Genomic DNA, 20,422 nt, shown 5'->3' with positions numbered 1-20,422 from the left:
TAAAAATTTGATGCTACCAATAACACCAGTTTCATTTTTTGTAGATGACATTACACTTAATTAATACCACGACCTTGTCATTTGATACCATCACAAACAAAATAAGTAAAAAAATTCAAAATCAACTCTTATAATTCATTTTTCTTTTAAATTTACATTAAAAATTAAATAAATTTAAACAATTTCACACATTATTTTTTTAATTAAAAAAGAAAGAGAAAAATAATGCAAAATCTTATGTATTTTAAATATAAAAAGCCAAAAAAAAATATTGTTTGAAGCCCTCTTAAAAATAATTTATATATAATTTATTTTCTAAGATATGTAGTGTTTTAACAAATAGAATTTGGTAAAACAAACCACAAAAATCTCTTTGTTAAAAGAATAAAATTTTAAATATATATATATATATATATATATATTAAAAAAAATTCAAAAAACCATTTAAAATAAAAACACAAAAAATATAAACTCTCATTGTAGTTCAATTTGTAAGCATTAGGAAAATGAAATTGCTGTAGCGGCTACAACCACCCTCCAAAATTTTGGCTTGCACCCAAATTCAGAGCCTCCCTTGAGAGTTTCACTTGATGGTTGCATACACTAGGGTTCACTCTGTGAGCTCGTGTGAGCCTTCGCACTCACCTTGCTTGTTCATTCCACCCAAGCTTTTGCATGATGATGTCAATTTCTTGTTTGCGACCATGTTCTGGTCATGCTCAAGGTCTTCATTTCATGTGTACATGTTATGTTCGCTATGAAAACATTTGTCTCACACACACACAGAGTCACACTCATTGTCGCGCAAGCGTCATCACAGTCGATCAACAATCAATCATGAGTGTCATGCTTGTCGCTCACACTGTCGATCAGTCATGTTGAACATGTGTGTCTGGTTGGTTTGAGTCATCTCGACGTCAAGTCATGTGGGTGTGTGTTTGTAAGATCACATTTGCATCTTTCACTCGTTCACACACTTAGTCATTTTGTTGAAGTTCTGATGACTGGACTCCCCTCTAAAGCTGAACCATCACCTACCATCGAATTGATCGACTGTCACCCAAAATAGCACAGAAGCACCAAGCAAGTCATTTCAAGATGTGTTGCCTACAAGAAATTCAATCAACCTTCATGCTGGCCACCTGGAGAGTTGGACCCAGTAGCCACCCCGGTACTGACTTCCCTTAAAAATTGCACAAAGGTTGCAAACCTTTCTCACTTTGCTCACTGAAGAAATTACACAAACAAGCTGGATAGACATCAAGTTCCCGTCCCTATCACCCTTAGAAAATTGCATAGTTTCTCCAGCCAGTCCACCCGATAGTTGACCAGCTGCTCATCTAAAAAATTGTGTAGTTTTCATGAGCAAGCCCTCTACTGCCCAGCAGTCCGCTCAACTCAGAAATTGCACAGAGATGATCAGCAGGCCGGCCTCCCAACATCAGTGCAATTTCTCTCGCCGACAATAGACTGACAGTTCCCTCCAGAAATTGCGCAATTTCTACTGCCAAGCTCCCGGCATCTGACTACCTGTTACCCTTGGGAATTGTGCAGTTTTTGTTGCCAGTGACCCAAAAGCTAGCTATCATTTCCCTCCAGTAATTACGCAGCTTTAGCTGCCACGCTTCTAGCCAATTCCTCCAAAAAACTTCACAAATATTGTCTACCAATCCTCCCTGCATCTCGGCTTGTTCCTCCAAGAAATTGCGTAAATTTTGTTGTTAAGCCCCTGTTGCCCACTCATTCCATAAAATGTGTAGATTTTGTCTGCCTTGCCTTCACGCTGCCCAGAATGTCCCTCCCAAAATTTGCACAGTTTTTCTCTCCAACTGAGTCAGACCTCGCAGACAGTCACTATCGTCTTGGATTTCCCATCTTCATCACCCAGTGACCCTTGCGCAGTTTTCATCAGCAGTGCCCGGAGCCATCATCCTGCCTCACAACCTTGTTGCCTCTCCCAGTCACCTACATCCAAAATGATCATGTGTCATGGTAGACTAGGAGGTTTTTGGATTTGATGTCATCTCGTCATGAGTAACTGCAGGTACAGGTACACCAACAAACATGGTGCGACGACGAATGGGATGAACAAAGGGAGCACATCTAGAAGGACAGGTTCACCAACGAACGGACGAATGATGCATGCGAAGAGACGTGCTCACGAACGGATGAATATGCAAAGATGTGTTCGCAAACGGATGAACGAGAAAACATGCAAGATGTACTCACGGACAGACGAACGGACAAACATGCACCCTTCACGAACAGATCAGCCTGCCAATCCTTCCAACATTCAAGCAAGGAGCGACATGCCAAAGAAACATCAAGCAACCCAATGGCCATCGAAGGCTCTGCACGCTTTGCCATGCGGAGGAGAAGCTGTGACACACCATGAAGACATTCATCACCCAGCAGCACTATAGCTTGAATGCACTCCAATAGCAGCACGATTGCACTAACACTATCATGTCGAGTCATGTCGTCCACATCTCTACTATGGGCCATGTTGTCAAACAATGTAATGTAATGTGGAAGTCCAAGAGACCCACTTGTTGTACAAAGAGTCATGTAAAGTTGAAGAGTCATGGAAGTCAAACAGTCACGAGGGAAGTCAAACAACCACAAAGAGTTAGTTTCACCCTTGGCTATAAATACCCCCTCATTTGTACATGAAAGGACTTTTCACCTCAACTCCTCCCACATAGCTAAGAGAGTCTGTAATATTTTCTTTGAGGAGTAAGAAGTGGCTCTAATGCCCCTCACACAGGGTTAGTGATGTATGGTGTAATTATGTGTCTTGGAACTTTCACTTAATTTAGAAACATGCTAACAGGCCATCACGTTTTCACACATGTATTGTATCTGTTGTAAGACTAATCTTTAACACTTGTAATGCATGTTGCTTGAACTTGTGTTTAACACTTGAACTAATTCACTTGTTGTAATACACATATGTTAATGAAAATGTGTTGTATATGTTGTTAACAATGTCTCGCCCATGTAGACTACTCTCCCAGACATCAGACATACCTTTCACATGAAATTTGCTATAAAAACGATTGCACTTGTGTGGACTAATCCGTTGAGTGTTATACATGTTATCTTCCTTTGTGTGTCATGACTGCCGCATCCGTGTGGACTGTTCTGCCAGAAGTTTCCCATGTCATGTTTTGTTGTGTGTTTCTAGTAGAGTTGGGACTTCTCCCAACCGACTTGGTACTCACTCTCACCCTCTCCCTCTACATCAAAATAACCATTGACACAAGTGACACTTACACTCACCAGGCATGCGAACCTCACTTCTCGAAGACAAAGTAGACCACTCTCATGTGTCAACAAGTAAGAGTTGAGGAAAATCCTTAAGATAAAGGAAACCGGACCATCATACCAGATGGGACTCCCACACCAAATGTTGTGAGGTCTAGTTGGGACTTCATACCGAGGTGATCCCCTGAATGTTGGTGGGTCCAGCACCATCAACATTTCTGGTGCTAGAAGGAGGGAAGACAATTGTATATGGTTTAACATCCTCTCACACTCATTCATCAAACATCTAGTCAAGGCAGTAACTCGCACTCCCTCTCACCTACACACAACCCTACAGTTCGTTACTCCTCACCTCCTAGGATTGAACACGAGATTCTGTATCAACACCTTCGCTCCATCTCTCCCATCACTCGCCAGTTCGCGAAAGCAGTCGGACTGATCCCAGGAATATAGCATCTTCCATATGCATCAAGGAAGCCCAAAGCCACTCCTACAGGAGTTGTTGTATCATCAGTGGAAGAAGAAGTCCTTGCCACACTTGAAGGTCTAGTAGAAGCTATTGAAGACGGAGAGGAACCTTTGGTCTTCAAGCAAGGTGAACGAGACACTCTTGTGATCTTGGGATCAGAATCTGGTATAGGAGGTGGAGGGGAAGGCACAAGAGGAGGTGGAGGCAGAGACGGGCCAACGAACTCAGAGCCAGAACCATCAAATTCTGAAAGAGAGGAGAGAATGAACATCAAGTTCAACCCTAACAGCTTGGTGAAGGTAGAAGATCATTTGGACAACTTCTACCTGCAGTTGTAGACCCTTGAGGTACGGCATGACGACATAGCTTGTAGATTGTTCCCATGTACCTTGGACGGTCGTGCAGTTGCATGGTATCACAGCCTTCCACCAAACTCCATACAGAACTAGGGTGCATTCAAACGCATGTTCCTTGAAAATTTTGTTGATGACAAGACCCCAGCCATGTTACTAAAAGAATTGGGAAGCCTAGGGATGGAGGGGAAAGAAAAGGTAAAAGAATTCAACTAGAGTTTTACACACATATTGAACAAATTTGCAACGCACACCCAAACTCATGACTCCATCATTGTTGATTACTACACATCCGCACTACTGACCAGCATTTTGCAGTTTTTCAAGCAAGATGCGAAACCAACACTCTTGGAAAACTACAAAGAGGCTATTGTTGTCGAACAAGACCTACACACGATTGGAGTCATCAAGGATGATGAACTAGAAAAGTACTCCAAAGACACGAGCAGGAAGTCCCAGCGATGGCAAGCAAGGGTAGAGACAAGGAAGCAAATGATATTGAAACCCTCACTTGCCTTGTCAAGAACTTAACAACGGAAGTGTTTGAGCTTGAACAATGGAAAACAGACACATCTACAAGTAGCCATCCACCTAAACAGAGACAAGGAAGCAGCTCATCAAGCAGCAACTAGTTCGCTCAAAAAACTGCGCAGAGCTCTATGTTCAATGTCGATCAGTGTGCAGATCTCGAGTTTTGTTTGTTCCACGAAGAACATCACCCCAAGAACTTCTGTTCGGACTGGAAGCAAGTCGTAAAATCAGTATACAGTCATACATTTGATGCAGAGAGAAATATGCAGGAGCATCCAGATGGTAGAGATAATGATGAAGGTATTTCACTTGATGAAGCCTCAAGTTATGGGCATGTGGTGAACGCATATCAATGCTTGCAAGCAATGCCGAAGACAAACACCGAGAAGCAACCCCCAAGACAAAATGACCGTTACAACCTTAGGGGTAAAGGGGCTCCCCTTACGCTTGGGGAAGTACAAAAAAAGATCAGATTGCTGATGAGAAAGGTTGATCCACCGGCCACCCCAAAGCAGAAAACAAAAAACAAGTCTAGGAAGATAGTGGCGAGCAAGAGTACATCCATGAGCAAAAAACTACAGAACATTCCGTCGAACAACACAAACTTAGTCCTACCACAGACACCTTGGTGAGTCTTCCACCTCTAGGCTACAACATTGTAGATGACATGAAAAAAACTTGAGAGAACATTAGTTTGTTCGAGTTAGCTAAGATCCAGAGTGAGCGAGACATCTTGCTACGCGCATTGGGACGACAACAACGGACAGCGCAGCCTCTACTAGCAAAGGAGCAAGGACACCTCTGGGATCACTTTCTACTATGCTTAACACACTCCGGATGGAAGAAGTAAACTCAGGTTGCCCTCCATTCTTGCTATCATTTGAAATTTTTAACTGCAATGTTCACAACTGCTTAGTTGATTCTGGTGCAGCAGCCGACATCATGTCGCCCTCCATTGCGAAAAATATCAATGCGAAATGGAGAAATACATCCACGCAAGTCATCCAAATTGATCGAACATCGATACCAGCCATTGGTGAAGTAAGAGACGTGATCATCTGAATATCTCATGATGGTCGAGTCCACCAATGCATCAACATAGTTTTTGTGGACATACCGAATCATATGGTATACTACTCAACATAGATTGGTCCAGCAAGCTGGACGGATATTTTGCTACAGACTGGTCACACATGTGGCTTCCGTACAAGGGAAAATGCAACCAAATCTGGATAGTGTCCGAGAGGTATATGAAGAACAATGTCACTCCCCTTAATGACGAGAATGAACTGTTGGCCTTCACAGAACTCATGTTTGGCAATTTCCTCCTGGAAACAACGTTGGGGTGTTATCTTGCACATCCAGCTCCAACCCCACCAGACACACAGTTGGGACTCCTTCCTTGCCCAACTGATGGTAATGAAACATGTACAGTGCATTGTACCAATAGTAGCAGTAGAAGTAGCAATAGTAGCAGCAGTAGTACTAGCATGCAAAACAGTCTATGTACAGACAAGTCATGGGCCATATATTTTGAAAAATCAAAGACACATGACGGCTCAAGGACCGGGTGTATCTCAGTTGCCCAAAACAATAGAAAATGCATGATTTCAATTTTCTTGAAGTTCGAGTGCACAAAAAATGGTGCTAAGTATGAAGCACTCGTCCTGAGCTTACAAAGTACCATCAGCCTCAACACGGTCGCACTCAGAATGATACTGCACTCCGCGGACAGTGTTGATGCTTTCAAGGACCTAACAATTGATGAAGGTAAGCACGAGTAGCCCCTGGAAACTGCAGCTGAGGGAAAGAAAGGATACCTCATTCCTGAGGGTGGGGTTTCCCTCAACAAGCTCTATGGTTTGCAGAATTTCTGTCAAGGGCCAAGAAATAGCGGAACCCACACAACCACCACTATGAACGAACATATCAACCTAGGAACCAATCATGATCTGAGGATAGCCAATCTCGGTACAAGCTACACACCGCAGCAGCGACAATTCTTTGATTGCTTCATCAAACAGTACCGGGATGTTTCTACATGGGCAGATGATGACCTGAGTACACACTACACATGAGAAATTCAACACGGGATTCCAAGTAAAGGAGGAGACAATTCATTGCAACAAAAGCCAGGTAAAACACATATGTTGTTTGAACTCTTTATACATAAAAAATTGACTAACATTTTGGATGATTGGATTACTTGCAAAGTTCGTCATCATACTTTGGTTTCTAATTTAAATTTTGCACGTAAGAAATCCATGAAAATCCTCTTATGCATTGATTTTAGAAACTTGAACCACTCCTGGAATAAAACAACTACCCCGTGCCATCATCTGAACCTATGTTGCACATAGTATCTGAAGTAATGGTGTCGTCTTCACTTAAAGGTCGTTTGGAATACTATCAGGTTTCGGTAGCAAAACCCAGTGGACTTACACTGGTCCATGAGAAACTTGGCACATATACATGCCATCTGCAATCACTTTACAGGAGGGTTGGAAACCTTCCTATCAATGGCCAAAATCTCAAGCATTACTTCCAATAAGTCGAGTCGTGCACGTTGCCATGTACATAGTCTGCTTGCCGCTTGTTGTTTTCATCTTGTTTGCTTTGCTTACTATATTTGTTTTCACTTTGTTTGTCCTGCTTTCTATTTTTTTTACGTTTGTTTTGTTTGCTTGGTATATTACTATTTTTGTTTCTGGAAATAAGTGCTACCAACTACTACATTCTGGTTTCTGAATAGAGTATGTGGCTTAAATTTGAAGAGACTTGTGACACTGCAGCATCTGGCCAGTCTTGTGTCCATCTTATCTATGCTTGGTTATAACCTTCGGCTGATGAAGTATTGACGGAAAATACGAACCATCTGCAAGGGAATTTTTGATCCAACCAAGAACCTGTGTCCACCCTAGGAAGCCACATGCATGTACTCAGCCTTTTGCTTTGTGTGTTCAAGCTCATATAACTAGTACAAGCGGAGAAGGGGAAAATCCAAATGAGAAAACCTATGTCAGAGGTCTTACATGCTTCTCTGAAGGAAAAACCTCTTATCCTCTCAATAATTTGGGATCCCTCTTCCGCCCCAAAAATAAATGAGTGCCTATGCACAATCCTCTTGAAAAATACAAAGGTGGAAGAAGAGAAAGGCTTCAGGCACAGAGAGGTTAAGCATGCAACACCACCGGAGTACTGACCATGATCGCAGGTAGTGGAGCAATGTGTGTGTTCTTGTGTGATTCCATAGGGCTACTGTCCAGGCCTGGTGGCAACGAAGCAACACTAGTGATGAAAATTTATACTTTGAAAATGTTCAACTCACAAGCTAAACTACCCTTCCCGAATTCGAAACATTATGATCAAGCTGAACTTTTGATTGTGTTTGACTAAGTTGGCAAAAGGTGAACCACGTATGTCCATGGGGTAAGTGGGGAAGCCAAAGTAACACACACACCGTTCCAATACTCCCTGAAAGACCAAGGCCCTGTGCTATCAATGAACCAAAACAGAGAAGATGGAGTTCTACCAGTGTGTCACCAAGTATTGTAGCGGCTACAACCACCCTCCAAAATTTTGGCTTGCACCCAAATTCGGAGCCTCCCTTGAGAGTTTCACTTGACGGTTGCATACATTTGGGTTCACTCCGTGAGCTCATGTGAGGCTTTGCACCCACCTTGCTTGTTCATTCCACCCAAGATTTTGCATGATGATGTTAATGTCTTGCTTGCGACCATGTTTTGGTCATGCTCAAGGTCTTCGCTTTGTGTTCACATGTCATGTTTATTATGAAAACATCTGTTGCATACACACACGGAGTCACATTCACTGTTTCGCAAGCATCATCATGGTTGATCAATGATCAATCACGAGTGTCGCGCTTGTCTCTCACACCGTCGATCAGTCATATTGAACATGTGTGTCTGGTTGCATTGATTCGTCTCGTCGTCAAGTCATGTGGGTGTGTGTTTGTAAGATCACTTTTTCATCTTTCACTCATTCACACACTTAGTCATTTTTCTGAAGTTATAACAATCAAACTCCCCTCTACAGTTGAACCATCACCCACCATTGACTCGATCGACTGTCACCCAGAACAGTGCAGAAGCACCAAGTTGTGTTGCCCGCAAGAAATTCAATCAATCTTCATGTTGGCCACCCGAAGAGATGGACTCGACAGCCACCTCGAGACTAACTCCCCTCAAAAATTGTGCAAGGGCTGCTGACCTTGCCCGCTCTGCTGACTGAAGAAATTGTGTAGATAGGCCAGACATACAACCAGTGCCCGTCCCTGTAACACTCAGAAAATTGTGTAGTTTCTCCATCCAATCCTCCCGACAATCGACCAGCTGCTCATCCAGAAAATTGCGCAATTTTCATGAGAAAACCCTCTACTGCCCAGCAGTCCACTTAACTCAAAAATTGCGTAGAGATGATCAGTAGGCCAACTTCCCGGCATCAATGCAATTTCTCTCGCCAGCTACTCCCAGCAGCAGACTCACAGTTCCCTCCAGGAATTGTGCAGTTTCTGCTACCAAGCTCCCGGTAGCTGACTACATGTTCCCCTTGGGAATTGCACAATTTCTGCTACTAGTGACCCAGCAGCAAGTTGCCAATTCCCTCCAGGAACTGCGCAGATTTGGATGCCAGGATCCCGGCCAGTTTCTCCAAAAAACTGCGCAAATCCTATCTCCCAAGCCTCCCTGCGTCCCGGCCTATTCCTCCAAGAAATTGCGCAAATTTTGTTGTCAATCCCCTGCTACCTGCTCATTCCAGAAAATGCGCAGATTTTGTCTACCTTACCTTCCACAGCCCAGACTATCCCTCCCAAAATTTGCACTTTTTTTCCCTCCAACCAAGTCAGACCTCGCGGATGGTCACTGTCGTCTCAGATTTCCCATCTTCATCACCCAGTGACCCTTGCGCAGTTTTCATCAACAGTGTTGGGAGCCATCATCCTACCTCACAACCTTGTTGTCTCTCCCAGTCACCTACATCCGAAATGATCATGTATCATGGTGAACTAGGAGGTTTTTGGATTTGATGTCGTCTCATCATGAGTGGCTGCAGGTACAAGTACACCAACAAACATTGCGCAACAACGAATGGGATGAATAAAGGGAGCACATCAAGAAGGACAGTTTCACCAATGGATGGACGAATGATGCATGCGAAGAGGTGTGCTCACGAATAGATGATCATGCAAAGATGTGTTTGCAGACGGACGGATGAACGAATAAACATGCACCTTTCACGAAGAGATTAGATTGTCAAGCCTTCCAACATTCAAGCAAGGAGCAATGTGCCAAAGAAACACCAAACGAACCAACAACCATTGAAGGCTCTGCACACTTTGCCATGCGGAGGTGAATTTGTGACAAAACATGAAGACATCCATCACCTAGCAACACTGTAGCTCCACATGCACTCCAACAACAACACAAATGTACTAGTACTATCATGTCAAGTCATGTCATGAGTCATGTCGAGTCATGTCATGATTCATGTCATCCACGTCTCTACTACGAGCCATGTTTTCAAACAATGTAATGTAATGTGGAAGTCCAAGAGACCCACTTATTGTACAAAGGGTCTTGTAAATTCGAAGAGTCATGGAAGTCAAACAGTCATGAAGGAAGTCGAACAGTGACACAGGGTCAGTTTCACCCTTGGCTATAAATACCCCCTCATTTGTACATGAAAGGACTTTTCACCTCAGCTCCTCCCACATAGCCAAGAGAGTTTGTAATCTTTTCTTTGAGGAGTAAGCAGTGGCTCCAACGCCCCTCATGCGGGGTTAGTGATGTATGGTGTAACGATGTGTCTTGGAACTTTTGCTTAATTCAGAAGCCTGCTAACAGGCCAACACGTTTTCATACATGTATTGTATCTATTGTAAGACTAATCTTTAACACTTGTAATGCATGTTGCTTGAACCTGTGTTTAACACTTGAACTAATTCACTTGTTGTAATACACATATGTTAATGAAAATGTGTTGTATATGTTGTTAACGTTGTCCCACCCATGTAGACTACTATCCCGGACATCCGAAAGACCTTTCATGTGAAACTTGGTATAACAATGTTTCACTCGTGTGGACTGATCTTATAAGTGTTATACATGTTATCTTCCCTTGTGTGTCATGATTTTCGCATTCGTGTGGACTGTTCCACCAGAAGTTGTGCATGTCCTATTGTGTTGTGTGTTCCTAGCAGAGTTGGGACTTCTCCCAACTGACTTGGAACTCACTCTCACCCTCTCCCTCTACATTGAAAGAACCATTGACTCAAGTGACACTTACACTCACCAGGCACGCAAACCTCACTTCTCTAAGACAAAGCAGACCACTCACCTATGCTAACAAGCAAGAGTTGAGACAAATCCTTAATACAATGGCAACTGGGCCATCATACCAAATGGGACTCCCACACCAAACGGTGTGAGGTCTAGTTGGGACTTCATACCGCGGTGATCCCCTAAATGTTGGCGGGTCCAGCACCGTCAACAAAAGTGTTATATACCAAGATATTTGAGGTTAAATTCCCCCAACTTACTCATGTCTATGGAAGGGGCATATGTATGCACCTACAGATTATAGTAATAGTGGTTGAAATCAACCACATGTCACGTGAGAACAAAACCAACACAATTGTTGATTCCTATAGCCAAAAAAAAAGCAAGAAATTTAAAGATCAAATCTTAACAAATTATCATGGATAGTGATTCTCAAATTCATGACACCCTCCATGGTACCAATTCCTTTACTCTTGCCACTCCTTTCCCCTCACCCCTCATGTTGCCCACATACCACCAACACTAAGGAATAAAGGGAAGGTAGAGTGAGGAGAAGGAAACAACAAGGGAGGGATGATCGTTGTGACTAAGGAATAAAGGAACATAGGGTGAGGGAAAGGAAACAAAAGGGGAGGGATGATCATTGTGCTAGGGGGTGGAAGGGAATAGGTGCAATTCTAAGAATTACCCTCCCAAACAATTTGTCAAAAATTGATTTTTTTTTTAAATTTAATTTTTATGTTTTAAATTTTGATTTTTTATTTTTATTTATTTTTTTTCAATTGGTATTTTTTAACTCCTCCCCTTTAACCCCAATACTACAGATGGACCACCAACATGAAGGATAAGGAAGTCGCATCAAGGGAAGGTTGGGGGAGGGGGAAAGAAGCGATGTCAAAGGAGAAATGACTGCTATGGAGGGGAGGCATGATTCTGAGAACTCCCTTTCCCCTAATTTGTAAAAATGTGACTTTTTTTTCTAATTTTTATATTAAATTATTATGTAAATATTTTTTAATGTTTTTTAATTTCTTAAAAAAAAAACTTTTGTTTCATTTTTTTAATTTAATTTTGAGTTTTATAATTTTTTATTTTGTATTTTTGAAGGAAACTTGTATTGGTTTTGTTTTCTTTACTTAAAAAAAACTTTTAAATAGATTTTTAAAATAAATATTTTTCTTAAAAAATTATGTATATATATATATATATATATATATATATATATATATATATATATATATATATATATATATAGATAGATAGATATATATAATTGTTGACATTGTTTTATTTAATTGTTGAATTTAGGCTTCAGTGGTCCATATCAAGTTTTTTGAGAAGATTTTTCGGCGGAAATCACATTATAATACATTTATCGACGCGTTTCAAACCAGCAAGTTTGATTCATCGTCAGGTCAAGTTGAAGAACCAGATCATGGTTACATTATAAATACAGTATAAATAGAGAGAGCAGGTTGTCTAATGGCTACATTTGACTTGGAACAGCTACATTTGACCAGGAAACGGCTACATTAGACTAGGTTACTAGACAGAACCAAGCGTAATGTCTCTTGGCTCTGTCTGGTCACCCAGTGTAATGTAGTCATTTCCTAGTGTTGGGAAGAGGTCTCTTGGGGGTCAATTTGGGGTTAAACACCCAAGTTTTGGGGCAGAAGGCTCAAATTTTGTGTAAAGAAATGTAAAGTCTCTGCATTTTGTGGTCGCGGAGCGCGAAGATGTCTAAATTTAAAAGGGTTTTCTGCCCTTAGTCTAGATAAGTTGTGTCGATTTTGGAGATCTACCCATGGTCCGCGGACCATGGGATTGTATAAAAAGGGAAGTCTTAGAAGATATAAGTCGGCAATACAGTAAGTAAGTTAGAAGTCATGAGTCATTGGTAAGTTTGGGTGAGCTAAGAGCAAGAGTCTTAGCGTAGGAAGAGGCTCTATAGCTGAGTGCGCAGAGGCCTAGGGTGGAAGTCTACAGCTGAGTGCGCAGACCCTTGCAGCTATATGCGCAGGGTGGATAGAGTCTGTAGTGGGAACTTGAATCATAAATAAAGGGAAGTATTCTGGAATCACTGTGGTTTTTGTCTCTGATTATTGCATCCGATTATGATATGTTAAGTTCTGGGTTTACATTATAATGTTAAATTGATGCGAAAATGTATCTGTTTCCATCTGTTATTTAAATGCAAGTAATAATACATGTTTACACGAGGGTAATCTTAATTGCATGATAAAGTTGGCTGACCTCTAAGATAATTAGGGAAACGATACAGTAACATAGTTACAAAGGCGTGTAAGTGCCTGAATCATTGTTCAAGGTTTCGTGAAGGACAGTCAGATACCTTTGTAGAAGTTCTAAAAGACGAAAGAGGAAATACATCGATAAGCCCTAAAGGCTTATTGATCTGCGTGAAGGCAGGGATTAAGGTAGAAAATTGACATCACAACCATCTCAGGGTGCGGAAACTTGGTTCGTGCATTCGCTCATATTGCTTCGGGTGAGACTTCGATCCACGCTTTGTGGATTGATGCCGAAAGGGCCAGTAGTGTAGGGATTTTCTTAGCCGCATAACGATGAACCTGGGTCAGGGCCCATCAAGCCAAAAAATTGTTTCAGGAGTATGACTTTGAAGTTATTGTGAAGCTAGGATGATTGAATGCGGGACCTGATCATCTGTCATGCATTGAAATGGGAGAGGAACCTACTAACTTGGAGGAGGGGCTACCTGACTGTGGTGAAGTAAAATTATAAGTGCGGACACGAACGAATTCCTCTAGCCCGATAATGGGTCTAGCCACAAAAGATACATTCTATGGGAGATTTCCTTAGGTTAGAATCAATCAAGAGGGCCTACCTCTTGGTCGCTTATCATGTTTGATGAAGTCTTTTCTTGGTCGCTCCAGCAATCTCTCACTTCCTTCTTCAAGTTCCTGAAACAAGTAAACAACAACAGCACACAAACATAATAATAGACAAATTGCAATTCAACCTACTTAATGAGTCAAGAAACATTAAGCCATGAATATGTAATATTACAAAACATGTAGGGAATCAATCAATAGTTGCATATATTAATATCAAAGAGATATTACAACCATTTGTCTTGACGTTGTAGTCTTCCTCTGACAAGACCGGGTTCCCACACACTTCTGCTAGCATTCCATGATGGCTTCAAACAACAATAGTTTAAAGGCTCTTCCCTTTTGGCTTCTCTCCAAACCAAAACATACTTCTCCCTCACACAACTAGGTAGCTACAACTAGTAATAGCTTGCTTTTCTACTCCAAAATAGTATCAACACTCAACAATAACTCTACCAAAACTATCAACTATGACTATAACATTCACACACTAGTTTGTGCTTGGGAAGAAGGGAGGTTTATATAGGAAATATGGATGGGAGATGGATCCTCTTCTCATGGGAGAAGGACTTATCCCTTGAGGTAGTTCCATCATTATAGGGGAAAGGAGCCCAAACTGTCATCCTCGACCCCATCCGGCCAAACCATTTACCAGACTTCCGTTACAGAGCTTCTAGAGCTGGAAGCTTCAGCTCTAATTTAAAAAAATTTCCATAACAGGACCGACGTGACTGAAACACAGCTCAGTCGCTCTGGTCAGTGCGAGGAGTAGTGCTAATCTCTACACATTAGTGTGGGGGAGACAAAGGCCATTAGCGCCAGTCTTGTAAACTAGGCAAAACAAAAGTTTCAGGGGAAATGGTGCAAAAGGGAAATGATCTGCTCATGAAGAGGGACATAATGGGAGTTTCTCCATGAAGGCAAAGCATGCAGGGTTCACTGTAGAGGTCCTCCAACATCAAGGAATGGGGAGTACAGGGACAGTGACAAAATGTTGTGTAACAGATGCCCCCTAAAGCATGAAGGTCGAGATGGAGTGAGGGATGAAATGCTTTATAAATCAGTGCGGGGAACTGATCTACCATCAGAAAAAAACCTGCAAGCAAGTATAGGTACATATACATAAATTGAGCTCTCTGTCAAATGACACATGAATCGTGGCATGGGCACAACCATCCAGAAAATGATCATGTAAATGGATCCAGGTATGGGCATAGCCATCCGTCAAGGAGGATCATAATGAAACCAAGGTATGGTCACAGCCATCCAATAATGAGAAGGATCACATATGATAACTCATGGTCTGGTCACAGCCAACCATCTAATATAGACATGCATATCATCACAATCATGTCACACCACTTCACAACCTGGACTTGTGTGATCTGAGCCCAGGGTCTTGCGCTCCAACACGACCCAATCAAAGTACAGATCCTAGCGTGCGAATGGATGTGTTGACGTCGAGCATGCTAAAGTCACTTGATTACCAGTCAATGATGTAAATTGTTAACAAGCGCGAGAGAAACCACCAATAATGACGATGGCCCTCAAGGTACTATCAGCACAATTCATGGAATGTGAATACAGGAACTAAAGTCAAACACCCATGAAATCACTCAATCGAAAGCCAATGATGTGAACTTGTCATCAAGTGTGAAGAACTTTCCATTAGGGCATGCAAGCTCTAAGGTACTAGAAGGGACTCTCTCAGTCAACTTCCCGGATAATGAGTTGAAGTTGACGAAAAGCGACCATGTCGGAGGAGGGCCATAATGAATCCCACATCATTGATGCGAGACGAGAGGATGCAAAAGTGATTTTGGATGATACAGAGAATTAGAGGTAAGTGTAACTGCAGAAGGACAACTCTTGAGCATATCAGAGACACAACTAGAAGTTTGGCAGCTTTTGGATCCATGGGATCGATGGGCATGATGACATGGCAAAGATCAGATGGAAGGCAAAAATGAATGGCCTAAACCCAGAAGGTCAACGATACAAAGGAGGATGTCCCAACCCAACACGAAGTAAAGAGTGTCATCTTCAAGAGTAAGCTGCTAACACTACTGATAGATTTCCAAATTTTCCCCCACCATTTCTAGCGAGTACCCCAATTATTTTTTTAATCACAAGCTTGAAGGGGATAGCATATTCTTGCACTATAAGTTCATCCTTCAGATGAATCTGACCTAGTAAGTTTAACGAGCCCTAGGAAGGAGAATCTCATGTTCGTCATGATGACAAATTAGATGTCATTTAATAATTTAACGAGTCCGACAAAGGTGTAACTCAGTATCTGTTTCATGTTTAGAGAGTTTAAAAAAGACACGTAAAAGAAAACTCCACATGGTCCCTTTTCGTACGTTTGTGTCTCTCGAGCCTGAAAAGGTAGAAAACAATAGTTGAGAGAATCGCTTGACCATTTCAGTCAAGGAGTACCTTTTTTGTAAATAGTGCTTCCCAGCACAAAAAATGGGTAAACTTATACTGGGCACACGAAGTTTCGCATCCATTTAACAAGTTCGAAATGACAAGAGCTCAGCAATCTTTTCGTGTTTAAAGAGTCAGAAAAAGAGCTGAAAGCGGACACCCCATTTTATTTTCTTTTACGAGTCAAAAGGGAAAAATACTCGACAAGATTTTCATGAGTTTTACGAGTCAAGAAAAGAGTTGAAACATGACTCAGCCTGGAGGAACGAGTGGTATAAAGGGTAGAAACTAGTTTCGGCAATGGTGGAACTGCTCAAATCATGTATTGGTCAAGAAGCTGCTAATAAAAACCACTCATCGTTGTGGTCCCTCGGGAAAGGAAAAAGCAACCAAGTGAAAGCATATGATTGGTCAAAGAGATGGTGAGAATGGAATGAAACAACCAAGGCTCATCTAGCATAAATTAATTAATAAAAATGACAATCACGACATGTAAATTGGGCATGGTTCATCTTTACACAAGCTTGAACGATGGAGAACTCTGCTTGGATTTAGTTTCATGTTTATGCAAGATTGAAACGAAAAACTATGCTTGAGATAAGTTCGCATGCCCCCGGCATAATGACTCAATCGAGGTACATTCCCCCCAAGCTTCATTTCAATCAACTAGGTGGATGGAATGAAGGTTCACTTTCGAGACCTTGGAAAGACTCGACTGGGGTTTTACGAGTTCTTGATCAAATACTCAATTTGGAAAAGGGAGTTGTTTCATTTTCTAACGAGGTTGACACAGTAAAAGAACTATCCTCAAGACCCTTGTTTTATTTTTTAACGAGGTTGACACAAGACCAGGAACTATCCTCATGACTCCTTGTTTCATTTTTTAACGAGGTTGACACAAGACCAAGAACTATCCTCAGCAGTCTGTTCATGAACCATACGAGAACATGGCTCCCAAGAGGTCTTCACTAGATGGAAGAACCACGCTCCAGGAGGAATACATGTCATTTGGTACCAAAGACAGATCAAGTTCCAATGACCCCAGTACATAATGTACTATACCATCTGAGTGATCATTAGCAGATGTGGAGACAGAACGAGTAGCCACATAATTGACCTGTGACAAGGAAGGTACTACTTGCAAACAAGATCCGATAGGGGACGATTGTTGGAAAGGAGGCGCTTGGTGACTAATGAATGATAGTTGATTAATAGTCACAACTCTCCCTTCATGCGGAAAACAAACCACACGGAAAAGTGAAGAAACAAGAGCTCCCATGACATAAACATAGTCACGTCCAAGGAGAAGATTGAAATCTAAGGGACCTTGGACTACCATCACATCTATATAGATGGTCTTTCCTCCCAAAGTAATAGGGAACTTCGGAAGGATCCCTAAGGGTTGACTGGTTCCTTCGTTGAAAGCCAATAGATTATGGGTGATAGGCACAAGCTGTGGGGAACCCAAAGCTTGACAAGTAGTAGAATACATGATGCTAACAGATGCACCTTCAGGTACTACCATATTATAGGCTTGTACTATAATCTAGAAAGGCACGTAATATGGGAGGTGGAAAGCATTCAATGGGCCCCAATCGAAAGAGACAACAGAACTACTTGGTGGGGGTATCATATGATTTCCCCCATGCTGTACAGGAATAGGAGAAGGACTCTCCTGAACAACCAGGATGGGAGGGTCACGCTTCGATTCATGAGAATCTAAGGAGACAAGAAGAACATGAGCAGTATGATCGCTACTCTTTTCCGGAACAGAGTGAGCGACTGATGACGGAACCAAGTTGACACTCTTTTCGACCAATGGTTGGTCGGGAATATACATGAGAGAGTCTCGCTCAGGAAGAGTAGGATGGGCAAGAGATGAATCCAACTCAATCTCTTTACCAACCTGGAGAGGGTTAGAAGAAAGCCTCTGATAACCAACAGAAAGTTGGGGTTGAGAAGCTACAAGATTTTCTAAGAGCTTAGAAGTTTTATCCATAAGAGGACAAAGGTGAAGAAGATTCTCTCCTTCACATAACTTACAGGGGAGTACAGGGATAGTGACAAAATGTTGTGTAACATTGGCGCACAGCTCTTTGCAGTGCGCATCACAGACAGTCACTTTGAGGATATCATACATTTCCTAACGACAGGAACTACTCCAGAAGGGTATACAAGCCAACAGAAGGAGTTAGTAGTGCGCACGACAGAATTCTCTGTCATTGGAGGGCACTTGTACAAAATGGTGTCAGACGAAATATTGCGATGTTATGTACCTAATTTTGAATGAAGCAGCATTCTCGCAGAGGCTCGTGGAGGAGCTGCAAGAGGACATTATGCAGGAAAAGAACTAGCGTAGAAGGTTTTGTGTGCTGGGTTGTGGTGGCCAACTCTGCATAAGGATGCGAAATCATATTGTACGGCATGTGACGCATGTCAAAGGACTAGTAGGCCATCGCGGAGGGATGAACTGCCTTTGATGTCATAGGTGACATTACAACCATTCGAGAAATGGGCGATTAACTTTGTGGGTCCAATTTAGCCTCCAGGAAAGAAGACAGATGCGTGGTACATCATTACCGCCACTGAGTACTTGACCAGGTGAGCAAAGGCATAGCCTATGAAGGACTGTACAGGCGAGACAATAGAAAAGTTTATTTTTGAATACATAGTGACAAGATTTGGTTGTCCAAAGATCTTGATGAGCGATCGTGGTGCGCACTTTCTTAACAAAACAATCAGCGTGTTGACAAAAGAATTTCAGGTGTATCATCAAAAGGGTATGCCTTATCACCCCAGGCCAATGGTACGGTGGAAGCATTCAATAAGATATTGGAGAACGCACTGAAGAAGGTCTACAATGCTCAGAGAAATGACTAGGATGTGCGCATACTAGCGGTGATATGGGCCTACAGAATGACTTGCAAGAAGTTGACTAGGAAAACGCCTTTCATACTCGTGTATGGCATAGAAGCTGTGATGCCAATGGAATACAATGTACCTAGTCTACACATAGCAGCACTCACAGGAATGGCGGACCGCGGAGCACTGGAAGAGAGGCTTGCGTAGCTAGCAGAACTTGAGGAGGACCAATTTCTAGCTGGATTTCATCAACAAGTTCAAAAGGAGCACGAAAAGGCATGGCACGATCGGCACATCAAACTGTGCACCTTCAAGGTAAATGATCTAGTCTTGTTATATGATAGTAAATTTGATAAATTCTGAGGGAAACTTCAGATGCACTGGCTAGGACCATATGTCATCAAGGAGATTACTGGTGATGGAGCAGTTCAATTGGTCAAATTGAATGGAGAACCCTTCCCAGGGAAGGTGAATGGCAGTCAATTGAAGCCATACACCGGTGATCCAGCTAGGTGACTATATGAGAGAAGCACAGTCTTAGCGCTCCAGGAAGATGAAAGGAAGCACGGGACTATAAACTACACTGCTCAGGTTGGAGAGCTGTGCAATCGGGGAACTGCGCAGAATGAAGATATGTCACAATGCCCACAGAAGCGCATAGGGGGCTGCGCTACCAAGGAAACAACTGTGCAGAGCAACCGGAAAGTGACCGTTAAAGTCATTGTTCATTATTTGACGATGAAAAAACAACCAAATGGAGCCCGGGGGCGACATTTAAGTCGGACTTTATGGACCAGATCTCTGAAAATTGTCGCCAATCTAGCATTAATGAACTGATTTTGGGGGGAACGGTCGGATTTGAATTTGAAAGTGCCTATAAATTACAAGTGGCTACCCGGCAAAAAACACTTGCCATTTTGAGAATAGAGTTGTTGAGCTCTCAGGCGCACATGAACCATGAAACCTTCGAAATTTTGCTAGAAAGCTCTGTGTTTGAGATATTTCCACGGGCAAATCAGGAGTTATTATGTAGCATTATGTCGACGCCCACTAAATCTATGAGTGCAGAAGCAGCAGCAGCCAAGGGAGCTGTTCCAGAGGTGGCTATGGCAGCAAAAGGAGCGGCCCTAGAGGTTGTGCCTGCATAAATACCAGCTAAAGTACCAAAGTCTTCACGAACGCCTAGGCCAAGGCCTACCCCAACCACGGAGGGTCCCAAGATCAAGAAGGGCAAGAAGGTCGCGCCACCGCGGCCAGTGCGCGCATATCCTAGGAAACACCCACAGAAGGTTAAGCCCACTGCATAGGAAAAGGGCAAGACGATTAACCTAGAGCTGGAAG

This window comes from Pinus tabuliformis, chromosome Q, assembly GCF_031772625.1.
Source record: "Pinus tabuliformis cultivar Carrire ecotype Pingquan chromosome Q, CPIR1, whole genome shotgun sequence".
In the NCBI taxonomy this organism is placed as follows: domain Eukaryota; kingdom Viridiplantae; phylum Streptophyta; class Pinopsida; order Pinales; family Pinaceae; genus Pinus; species Pinus tabuliformis.
The sequence above is the reverse complement of the archived record's forward strand: the minus strand, read 5'-3'. Positions refer to the sequence as shown.